General features: G+C 40.1%; 1 protein-coding gene across 3 annotated transcripts in view; it reads right to left on the bottom strand.

The window, feature by feature from the left end:
- The window catches only part of LOC140371856 (uncharacterized), a 179,939-nt gene that overhangs the window by 12,102 nt on the left and 155,512 nt on the right, over positions 1 to 12,325 (bottom strand). Inside the window, exon 2 of one of the 3 annotated variants that reach the window (XM_072459085.1) lies at positions 9,522 to 9,611. The gene's annotated coding sequence lies outside the window, so the exon portion shown is untranslated. Of the gene's footprint in view, positions 1 to 9,521; positions 9,777 to 12,325 lie in introns of those variants that run through there. The other 2 variants (XM_072459086.1, XM_072459084.1) reach the window with 2 other exon arrangements.

Here is a 12,325-nt window from a genome sequence, read left to right as displayed (position 1 = left end):
TAGTATTGATACTTTTGACCCTAAAGTCATCGAAAGTCAAAAAGAATTCACAAAAAATTAATATCTTTTGTAAATTAATTATAATTATAAAAAAATAAAAAAAATAAACATAAAACAACAAGAACAATCATAAAACAAACAAATACAATAAAAAGGGAAAAAGAAGGGAAAAAAAGAAGGGAAAAAAAGAGAAAACCTTTTTTTAATTATAATTTTTTAAGTAAGTTGGAGTCATCCAAAGAAAAGAGGGGTTAAGGCTGTAATACTATGTTCAGAAAAAGAGTGCCATTTTGTCCACTGTTGATTGAATTTGTCCATTTTCAAATTGAGCCCGGCAGTTATTCTTTCCATGGTGCGCATGTCGATTATGACGTCCTTCAATTAATCAATTGTCGGAGCAATTTGTGTCTTACATTAACATTTATTTTCAGATCACATTTTTGCAATTGAATAGAAATGCGCTAAATGCTTGAGGTTCACACACAAAAACGAAATTGTCGTGCAAATTCAAGCAAATATCATGTTCTTTTCTCTTTCTTTTACGATTGGCAGTTTTCTAATCACAACATACTCCATGATCTAATTTCACCTTTAACAGCAATTCTAACATTATCTTGGAAAAGTAGTTAAACCCTCTTCATTTTCCTCCATTACAATCCCCACAACAGTCATTGTCGGTCCCGCCTGGATCTTTTACAGCACATTTAGCGTTGGGTGTGCGGAGGAGCGGGAGCGCCCGGGGGCCAAGTGCGATCTGCCGCAGAGTCCCGCAGCTCGGACAGGCTGTGCTTTAAATAGAGGCCCCTGCTTCACACGCTGTTGCGTCACATCCTCCACAGACGCGTCCCGTATCTTCCTGCAGGGGAGGTAATTTCCCAGCGGGCGAGCAGCAGCGGCAAACTATCGCATTAAAGGAGCGGCGTATTGGCCCGGGCACAAGTCACTATTGGCTGATTCGTACAATTACTAGTCGAGGCGGGTCAATAATAATCCCCGCTTTGCATCCTCCCGTTCTGATTTATCTTCCCGTCATGTTTTCGAGGGAGGTCATTTGTTTCGTCCCTGGCGTCGAATGTAAATTTGATGTTTTTACGGGACCCTTCCGCTCCGTGAGATTTGCTTAGGGAGATCAAAACCTGAAGAATACAGGTTTACAACGCGGTACTCTGACTACGGTGCTACTGCGAGTGTACAGTGTGGTTAAGGGGCGGGGCAGGAAAGCCCTCGCGCTACAGTGATGCTAAAGTGTTTGCGTTTGGATTGGACGACAAAGGGTTAAGTTTGGGTTTAGTTTGGAGAAGCTGCAGCTAAAAAAAAGGTGTTCTTGAATGACAAGACAACAAAATATAGTCCATGAACTAAACTGAGACATTTATTTATGGCTGAACAAAGGTAAAAAGTATCGATATCGCAATTATCGATATGGCAACTAACAAAATGTATCGCGATTTGGAGTTTTTAGAAGGAAAGCGTAGGAAAGGCTCATGATTTTCCTTATTCTGAGTAAATTATCCATGTTTTAGTCCGGGTTTTGTCTATGATAAGTTTTAATTTTGACAGAGTTTGGAAAATATGCAAATTTGTTTGACTAGAACTGAAATTATTGCATCAAAAATGTGTATTCAAATATATATATAGATACCTAAATGTGTTTATGATATATACAACTCTCATCTTGTCTCATCTTTTGGAAAATGTGACTTCTCCCACCTCAAATCTAACAAAAGTCATACTATTTGTTCTTAACACAAATTCTGGATTATATGAGAGTTGGAAATGAAGTAATCATAAATATCACTTGTTATAAAGAATAATAGGGCCGCAATAGCAATTTGAATGGATTAGCAAATAGAGATGTTAAGATTACCCGGTTAATTGATAATATTGATTATTCAGGTCACAATAGAATCGTAAGAACCAAAAAATAATAATCGTGAGACAATTTTACGGGCAAATGACAGTTCAATTTATCGGCCAAATAAATAAATAAAATACATTTTTTTCAAGCCATTTTTGTCACATTTAACTTCAAAAACGTTGTAAAGCCGGTCACAAACTTGAGGAATATTATGTGAACGTTACATCACGGGAATGGAAGAAAATGAAAGATTTCACAGTCTCAATAACCATGAATAATCGTTAAATCGTGATATCGTGACAGGCCTATTAGCGAATCACAAAGGCTGCAATTTTAATCACTTTTAATTACTTTTTTACATAACATTATTCTGCATAAAAAGCTGCTTACCTCGTCGATTAATCTGCTGCAATTCTTTTGTTTTAGTCAATTAGAAACGTGAACTTTGAACACAATCATTTTATTACTAAACAGAAAGATTAGATACTTTTCCCGAATCATCCAGCCCTTAAACGTACTCATAAAGTGCGCTTGATTACTCTCCGGGGCTGTTCAACAACATTTTATGACATTATAACTTTCACTTCACACACAAAGGTGGCTATTGAGAACAGTAAAGTCGAGGACGACCTTTGAGAGAATAGTGAGCCCTGAAGTGGATCTCATGACACGGCCTCTTACGTCAAAGGGAATACCTTTAAAATAACACGTACAGGCTGTGTCAAGTATTACCTTTACTTATCTGGCACATGTAAATAATAGTCATTTTCCTAGACGTAGAAGTAGTGTTATAGAGCGGCCAAAACAGCACTTGTGAACCGACGCCGTCATTTTTATGGGACAAAAATGCAACATTACACACCACACTTGACTTTATTCTTTCTTGTAATATAAATATAGTTCTTTAGCATGAAGCCCCAAGAGCTCGTATTCTCGTGACAGCAGTTTAGGTTCAGATTATAGAGCTTTTCCCAGCACTCCGAGTACTAGGACTGTGACAAGTTAATAGATTCATCGTAACTAATCGATGAAATAACGGTTATCGGGACAATATACACAGACTCCATCATGTGAAGTGTTGAGAGACGGCAGTTTATGAGCAGGACAAAAGGACAAAAGGACACAGAAAACATGTATGTAAATAGACTCCATGAGGATGTCTTCGAGCGCTTCACTTGAGCTATATCTGGGTCGAATTCAGTAGAAATCTTATATTCAAAGACCTTTTGCGATCTAAACGTATTATTCAATATTCAATTCGCAAAATAATCATTCGTTGCAGCCCTATGATTGATAATCGATCATATAATTGATTCACAGGGCTTGAGTTTAATAGACTAGAGTACGTTCTACATTTTACAGTGTATAGTAACAGCTCTGTTATGAATTCAGAGTCATTTTAAAGGCTGATGATATCAAATATAAAAGCAAGAATACAACACTACAAGTCACCTGCTCTCTCAGCTCACACCTGATGTTTCGGAATTGGAAAAAGAGGGTTTTGCATTGGAATAAGGACGGGAGCCTGATTTGCAAGGCAAACGTGGATGCAGATCTGGAGCTGGGCCGACTGCTGCCAACAGGCCTGCAGTGTCACCAGCCAGCACCTGCCGGCAATCCAGTGTGCAGGAGGTCGGCAGAAAAACAGTTCGAGGGGAGTTCATGACACACCGTCTTCTCCCTCTGTGCCGCTTTAAGCCACGACGAGGGCTCTGAGTAACCGCTTACGTCACAACAGTAACATGTAAAAACACACGTCTGGTCGAGCGGCCCGACGGATAACAAAAACACACACCGGCCCGTCTCTCCGCCCCTGTCGTCTCCGCCGCACTGTTTGCTCTGTACATAGCTCTAGATACGCCCAGAAAGAGGGAAAAAACCAGGCGTCCGCACTAGCCGCATTTCTACTGTTTGACCTTCACCGTGGAATTATCCTGATGTCCTTTTGTGTGAGCGCACTGTACAATGAGTAACTTCCACAAGCCCCAAATGTGACTTGATGTGCAATCAAGTGTAAATATGTGGACCCACAACGGTGTAGAGAAGCTCGATCGATCGCCACAGCAATGGCACGAAAACATGTTGAATATACTAAAGTGGTTTACGAGGGCTATTTGTGTCAAAATCACACTATAACCTCGCTGCGTTTACTGTAGCCGAAGCGATATGCGTTCGGGCCATCTCGTGTGTTTTACAGTAACCAATAGGCTCATTAAAACGTTCGAGTGACCAATCGCGTCGCTTCCCGGGAGACGCTCCGAAGCCGCGACTGAGATCGAGAATCCAATCGGCGCGTCAAATGAGAATCTGTCATTCAGGCGTCGGCCATTGTCGTCTGGCAGCGCGGATCCTTCAGCTGTTCGATATGTGAAACGTGCGAACGGCGACTGCATCCACGGCCCGGCTCGAACCGCGCTGCCGTTTTTACACTTTGTGACTTTTCCTCGGAGGGAATTGAAACGTTTCATCTCGGAGAAACGGTGCAATAAAAGTGCGATTGCTGTCGGAAGTCTCCTAAAAGTGAAGGGGATTGGAAACCAGGGGCGTTCAATCTGCCGAGCGAGGATGTGTGAAAGAAGAATGGATGTGCTAAAAGTCGGATTAGGATCGGGAGAGAATGTCTATGGGATCAGCATTTACGCAAGGTGTGGTTACGGTAAACATTGAGTCATAAATATATACCGTAAATTCAGCACAATAAGGCGCATAAGGCGAAACAAAACGTGTACCACACAAAATCGCTTCGAGGTCGGTGAGCACAAGCAGTATTAATCCATATATAAATCCTACATCGTTTTTTGAGAAAATTAAAGGCTTTTGAGTGTGCCTTATAGTGCGGAAAATACGGTAACCTTAATATACAGCAATGACGGTGGTTATTCCATTACGTAAGAAGACAACCTCTACGTGCAACTCATCTTTTACAAACTGACGAAGTAATGCAACGTAATATAATCTCACTAATGACCAGGCATGTCAAGATGATTTAATATGAATGAAGAATATGGCTGTAAAGACTAAAAAAAGAATCATAATCATGACATTTTTAGAAGAAAATGTAAGTTGCTTTTAAATATCAATTATTAAATATTAAAAAAGTGCCAATTTTCAAACTAAATGATGTATTTTTTAGTTCAATGAAAAGAAATGTGACAATTTAACAAATAAAAGTCCTTTCTGCCTTTCAGCCTTTCCTAAAAAAGTTGATTAAAAATGTAAAGTGCTTTTTATGTCAAATTGATGGTTCAGAATGTTATATTTGTTGAATCGCAATGTTTATTCTCACAATTGACATCTCTGTGGTTCATTACTACTTATATATATCATTATTATGTATATTTTGGCTTCAGGACATTCTAATTTAGAGCTTTCAAACGTTGAAATGACTGTTACTATTACATTTTTGCGTCTGCCTCTAAGTGGGACAAACGGACACTATATATTCTTCCAGTCTGTTATTCTTTTATAAGACACTGTCACCTCCTTCTCGCACATTTGATCCCGACTCTTTTTGTTGTGCCCTTGGTCTTGTGAAATCCATCCAGCCTCCAGTCACTACATAACTGCGGGTTTGAGTTGCTGGTCAAAACACCACTCATACTTTTCATGCTACTGTAAATACAGGTATAAACGAGCATTCACTATAATATTGTGCAAAAACAAGACCTTAAAGCTATGATGTGGCTTTATTTGGTGGGTTTTTACCTGTTGTACATATAAATGATAGTTTTACGCCAATCGAGTAGGTATTTGTGGAGAAAATGTTTTAAAAAATCAGTAGAAAATGACAGGAAGTGACATCACACTAGGGATAGACAAGTTTATGCATGAATTACACAAAATAAACAACTTTTTGACTCTTTAAACATTCATTCTACAAAATAAAGGTGCTCTCATATATTTTATTGACATTAAATGAGTTTTTGCCCAGTGTTTGCTGTGTAATTTCCTAGTGTGATGTCATCAATTACAACCAGGAAGTGACATTATAAACCTAAAAAATGTGCTATTCTGAGATAATTTTTTTTTAATCATTTTTGGCTAAATTCAATGCATTTTAGTTCAATGAGTCGTTCATCCTGTTTAAGATCGGACTTGAGAAGATACAGCCGTGTCTTTCAACGTTTTAAATGAGTTAATTACGGCCCCACGATGGTCGATTTATGTAAGTTACCGCAGTGTACCGTGGCTGGGACAGAGTCTTCTATTTTTTTGAGTGTTTTAGTGATGGGACAGTGAGAAGGGAGATCGTGTTCATGAGGGCGACTTGGGTGCGGTATTGCCGGGAAAGTGGGCTAACTGGTCTGACATCCCGCTCGCTGTGTGCTCTTCGGCGTGCGTTGTTTTCCCAACACCGTCGTCACATGCGGCGTACAACACGAACGCACACGGGAAATGCACACGCCCAAGAGCACGACAGTGGATCTGATGCGAACATTAATGTGGATAGAGACAAATCAGATAACGAGATCAGTCGGATAACTCAATAATGAGATCTAGACTGAAGACTTATGAAGACATCAGATTATTCACGTCAGACGTAACTGTTTAATGACATTTCAATAATGTAATAACTCCAGAAGTCAGATAATGATTCGATTTTTGGTGAGGGCCGCGACTAATGATTATATACGACTAGACGTTTTTTTTTATATTAGTCAAAACAATCATTTCTAGTGACCTTGTGATTTCATAAAATATATTTCTTACTCATGTTCTAGACAGTTTTAAATGTAATATTGTAATAGTAGTAGTAGTAGTAGTAGTAGTAGTAGTAGTAGTAGTAGTAGTAGTAGTAGTAGTAGTAGTAGTAGTAGTAGGTGCAGTAGTAGTAGTAGCTTTAAGAACACGTAGATCAACAGTATAGCAGCAGTTGGTAGTAGAAAGAATATATATATAGCAATATTGGTATTCAGTTGCATCTTAGTATAAGTTTTAATGTAAAAGTAACAATAAAACAATATATATATATATATTTTCTAATGGTCTTATCTTCCTTATAGAGGTAGTAACAAAGTACTCTCCACTTCACATTCCGCTCATTTTTAAAAGTTGTATTTCCGACAGCTTAAATGTCACTTTAAATGTCATACATAATTCTGCCATTACAAGAAGTGAAATAAACAGTGGATGTGATAACACCTGATAACACTGTGCACATTCACTGAGGCGCTCTCAAGGGCCCGCTTCACCAAGCACCTGAACTGCTTCACCAAGCACCGGGCCCCGCTTCACCAAGCACCTGGCCCGCTTCACCAAGCACCTGGCCCGCTTCACCAAGCACCTGGCCCGCTTCACCAAGCACCTGGCCCGCTTCACCAAGCACCTGGCCCGCTTCACCAAGCACCTGGCCCGCTTCACCAGCACCGGGCCCACTTCACCAGCACCGGGCTGTGAGAACCACGTGGCTCTAAAGCAGCAGCTGGTTTGAAAAGACCAGGTGTGATTAGGGAGGCGTGTGTCTCCTCTTGTCTCTTCGCTCTCCTCTTTCTCCTTTCCCTGCCATCTCCTCCCCTCTCTCGTCTATCTCCCATCTCCCCTCTCTCCTCTTTCTCCTCTCACCCTTCTCCTCTCCTCTCTGTTCTCTCTGTTCTCTCTCCTCCCCCCTCTCCTCTCCCCTCCTCTCTCCTCCTTCTCCTCTACCCTCTCTCTTCCCCTCCTCTCCCCCCCTCCCTGCTGCTGCTGTTGTTCTTCTCATGGGTCCATCCTCAGAGCGTAGCCATGTAAACACATCTAGTCTGAGGAGAGCAGGTGAAATTAGCTGGGGAGTAGTTAATGATACATTTACTACACTCTTATGAGCAAACAGTGAATCATTAACCGCCCAAAACCAAGTGCTCGCTTTAAATGGTTTGTTGTTGTAGAGGAAATATAGTCTGGTGAAGTTAGTGAATCATGACAGTTACATTTTAACTTCTTCTATTTAAAGGAGCAGTTATGTAGACTTTGGGAAATACTGTATTGCGTGTAACATATTCACTATAATTAGAAAAGATAATAGATTTAATTGAAATTTAATTGAAATATGACTATTGGAATCCAAAACCGTATGAAACAACATAGTAAAGTGTTAGAAAGTGTTCCAGTGGTTCAACTTGAGTGCAATTTAGTACGTTTTGGCAACTAATATGGTTATCTTTATCATTATTTGGTCAATAGATAAACTTTATAATATACCAAGAGCTGAGAAAAGAGGTTTTATGTCTCAGATTGAGCAGTAATTAGTAAAAATGACGTGGGAAATGTGTAGATTTTGTGTTTTTGATGAAAAGTGAATGTTACTATGTGAATATATGTTGTTAGTGAATATACTTCATCAAAATGTCCTCAAACGACTTCCAAAAAGCTTCATCTGGGTTAAATATAGTGAAAGTCTCATAATAAGGTGACTTTTTCCATTTTTAACACCTGTGTATATGAGGCTTTCAACGGGAAATAGTCCAAAAAGAAAAGTTCCACACAGAAGTAGAGTGTGCAGTACTTTTTATGCGTTTTTAATTCAGGCCTACTTACCGCTACATGATCACTTTTTCCCACAACGCTTCACGTTCCTATCATTATTAATTGTTAACTACTTTGCGTGTTAATCATTATTACTTCACAATAAAAGCCTATACCTCGTCTTTAACCATCTGAACTCAAACAAAAGCTGCACTTATTTCCTTCCCAGACCAGTGCCTCCTCATTACAACGCCGCAATATTCCCATCACGTTTACATCCTGTTCCTGCCCCATCGTCCCGCACAGGGCAGACAAAACAGGATTTGCATGCACTTTTAACGCCATGTTGGGCTGGATATATGACCTTAACTCCCTGCTTTTGACACAGCAGCGATGATGTACGTAATGATGTACAGTGTGTCCCTGAAAGCAAACAGGTGAACGTGTCTCCTCCAATATGTCATTTCAAACAGGTTCTTTGTTCAAACACAACCTCAAGGCCACAGACAGGTAGAGGGGGGAACCTGGTTAACCTTTCCCAGACCAGTCCTGTCCTCCATCCCTGCAGGACAAACACAGGACATGGGCAGAAACCTGCACTCATTAACCCCAGAGACGCACACGGTTTTGTTGCTTTTCTTCCTTATTCTTTCCCAGTTTGTTTGATGCGTTTTACAATAAGCCACAAGGAAACACGGGGCAATAATATGATTCGTTGCCGGGAAAAGGCAGCGCCCAAGAGTCACGGTTGTTCTTTTATGGCTCAACTCTGGGACGAATGCATTGGGTTACTTTTACCCACAAGTGTAAAGAGGCACACGGGGTTAATTACGTTTGTTTGTGCATATTCTAAGACTGACAACGAACTGGATGAGCCCAAAAAGTGTTGTTTTATTCCCCAATTCTTCGGTAAAACAATAGATTTACGTCAAAGTGGAGCAACAGGTGGATCAATCTCAACTCCACTGCTTAGAACAGTCTGATCCCCAAACAACACGATGTTTTTTGCACACATATAATCTACAAAAAGGGAGTATGTTCTCACTTTTCTTTGCAACATATGGCGAGCGCGCGGATCCCGAACACCTGTTATGTTCATGCGCGTCGACGCAACTTTGACGCACGCCTTTAAACTCAACTAACACTCTGATCGATGCAGTTGAATTGTAGTATTTACTCTAACAGCGCATTACACAGTACTAGCAGCGTTATATTCACTTACCTGTTGAGCTAAGCGAAGGTGTGGCACTTCGCCCTAGGTATCAGAAATGCACGGATGACTTCTGTGGTCATTTAAACTTGGCTTCCGGTCCTTTAAAAAGTAGAAATGACCGACGCGCACGGGGGAATCAAAGCCCTTTTTTGTTGTTTGAGCTGTTTGTAGAAAGGTTCTGGTTCCAGTGTTGGTGGCTCGCTGAGAAGAGTTCCCCGCCGTGGCTCCGAGGTCCCATGTCTCCTGTTTTGGAGGGCGGTCTGATGATGCTTTTACTTTGCCCGAGAAACTACTGGACCAGAGCAAGTCACACAGGCGTCGCGCGCACGGTTCCGGTCTCATTTTTCAAAGTAAAGCACACAAGGGAAAAGGAAGTCACTCGCCTTTTTGGTTCTTTTGGTTTGATCATTACGTTTGGCCATAAACCAATCAGTGGTGGAAAGTAATAAGTAGTCAATAAGTAAAGTCAAGTTTTTTTTAAAAGTATCTGTACTTTACTTAGGCCTACATTTTACCATGGATACTGTTTATTTTTACTTATATACATTTGAGAGCAGGTATCTGTACTTTCTACTCCACTACACTTTAACTGGACGAAAGATTTTGAGTTAAAGACCACGTTTTGACAACAATATTTAAAGATAAATTACTATTTTGAGCAAAAATCTTTATCTTTATCACAATTAGTAGTTTTAATAGTCCTCAAAATCTGTGTGAAATACTTTTTGCTGGTACTTTACTTAATTGTAAAGTACCAGCATTTTAATTTACTTTTACTAGGGTGTGTTTTGCTCTTACATCTTTAATTTTACTTCAGTGAAATTTCCCCATGTGGGACAATAAAGGAATATCTTATCTTATCTTATCTTATCTTATCTTACCAGAATACTTTTTCCTCCCCTGAAACCAGTCTGTACAAAACCTGCTTTTATGTGATTTCACCAAGTGTTACTACTAATATACTTCAAGTTTTAACTGCCCTACAACACTGCACAAATCTATGTTGCAGTTGCACCCTTTACCGTTGAGAAAAAAGTAGTCCTCAGCATAGTATTAGTAAAATAACTTGACAAAAATAACGTTTTGGGTGCTGTATTTATGGTTGGTTGACATTCTATTGCAACACGTTTTCCTCACAACAGCTTTAACTTCGACCGTGGCAAACCAGGTTATTTTGCAGATACACAACTGGGTAATGGTTTATTTGACATACAAGGGAGGAGAACAATACCCAGAATCCTTTATGTTTGCCTGAGCAGGTTAAACAGGAATAGAGGATGAATCCATAGCAGCTACATTTAGATTGTCATGTGTGTGTGTTTACATGTGTGTGTGTGTGTGTGTGTGTGTGTACGTGTGTGTGTGTGTGTGTGTACGTGTGTGTGTCTGTGTGTGTGTGTGTACGTGTGTGTGTGTACGTACATGTGTGTGTGTGTGTACTTGTGTGTGTGTGTGTGTGTGTGTGTACATGTGTGTGTGTGTACATGTGTGTGTGTGTGTGTACATGTGTGTGTGTGTGTGTGTGTGTATGTACATGTGTGTGTGTGTACATGTGTGTGTGTGCGTGTACTTGTGTGTGTGTGTGTGTGTACATGTGTGTGTGTGTGTGTGTGTGTGTACGTGTGTGTGTGTACGTGTGTGTGTGTGTGTGTGTACGTGTGTGTGTCTGTGTGTGTGTGTGTACGTGTGTGTGTGTACGTGTGTGTGTGTGTGTGTGTGTATGTACATGTGTGTGTGTGTGTACTTGTGTGTGTGTGTGTGTGTGTGTACATGTGTGTGTGTGTACATGTGTGTGTGTGTACATGTGTGTGTGTGTGTGTACATGTGTGTGTGTGTGTGTGTGTGTATGTACATGTGTGTGTGTGTACATGTGTGTGTGTGCGTGTACTTGTGTGTGTGTGTGTGTGTGTGTACATGTGTGTGTGTGTGTGTGTATGTACATGTGTGTGTGTGTACATGTGTGTGTGCGTGTACTTGTGTGTGTGTGTGTACATGTGTGTGTGTGTGTGTACATGTGTGTGTGTGTACATGTGTGTGTGCGTGTACTTGTGTGTGTGTGTGTGTGTACATGTGTGTGTGTGTGTACATGTGTGTGTGCGTGTACTTGTGTGTGTGTGTGTACATGTGTGTGTGTGTGTACATGTGTGTGTGCGTGTACTTGTGTGTGTGTGTGTACATGTGTGTGTGTGTGTGTGTGTGTGTGTGTGTGTACATGTGTGTGTGTGTGTTTGGCTCAATAGAAGCACTTTTCCACTCAGACTGGAGAATATAAAGGACATTCTAATCTGTTTTATATTCTGTTTTAGGATTCTGGCCAAGGTTCTGAGACATCTGTGACATGTGAAATGCAAAGCAGGGTTTCCTGTGGCATTTAAAGTATAGTTATATAAAATCATTCTTTGGAGAACAGAATAGTCTCTTTTGCTTTTCAAGGACATGGATTTTGTTGCCCAAGTCATAGGTTCTTTGTAATGTGTTGCTGTCACAAACAAAAAAGGACAATAATGTTTTCTCTCAAAATATGAATGTATTTTTAGTTTTGAGCATAACAATCTGCCAAACCATGTTTGGTGTGTCAATAACCATATAAGAATCATCTTTAATGTTCTTGGGGCTGGGGATTTGTGCAAAGAAGTGTTTCTTTACTAAATAAATAATTGACGGCAAAGCAGCCAATGTTTTTCAAATTATGACTTTGTTTTGGTGCTTGGTTAATATCTATTATAGTTTCCCATCGGTAAAGTTGTAGCTTGTTAATGTTAAAAAAATAAATGTAAGTAAAAAATGTCAAGTAATGTGAGTTCTAAAACAGA

This window comes from Eucyclogobius newberryi, unplaced genomic scaffold (genome assembly GCF_026437365.1).
Source record: "Eucyclogobius newberryi isolate DKJ021-1_F unplaced genomic scaffold, fEucNew1.0.hap1 SCAF_22, whole genome shotgun sequence".
NCBI lineage: Eukaryota > Metazoa > Chordata > Actinopteri > Gobiiformes > Gobiidae > Eucyclogobius > Eucyclogobius newberryi.
The sequence above is the reverse complement of the archived record's forward strand: the minus strand, read 5'-3'. Positions and strand labels throughout refer to the sequence as shown.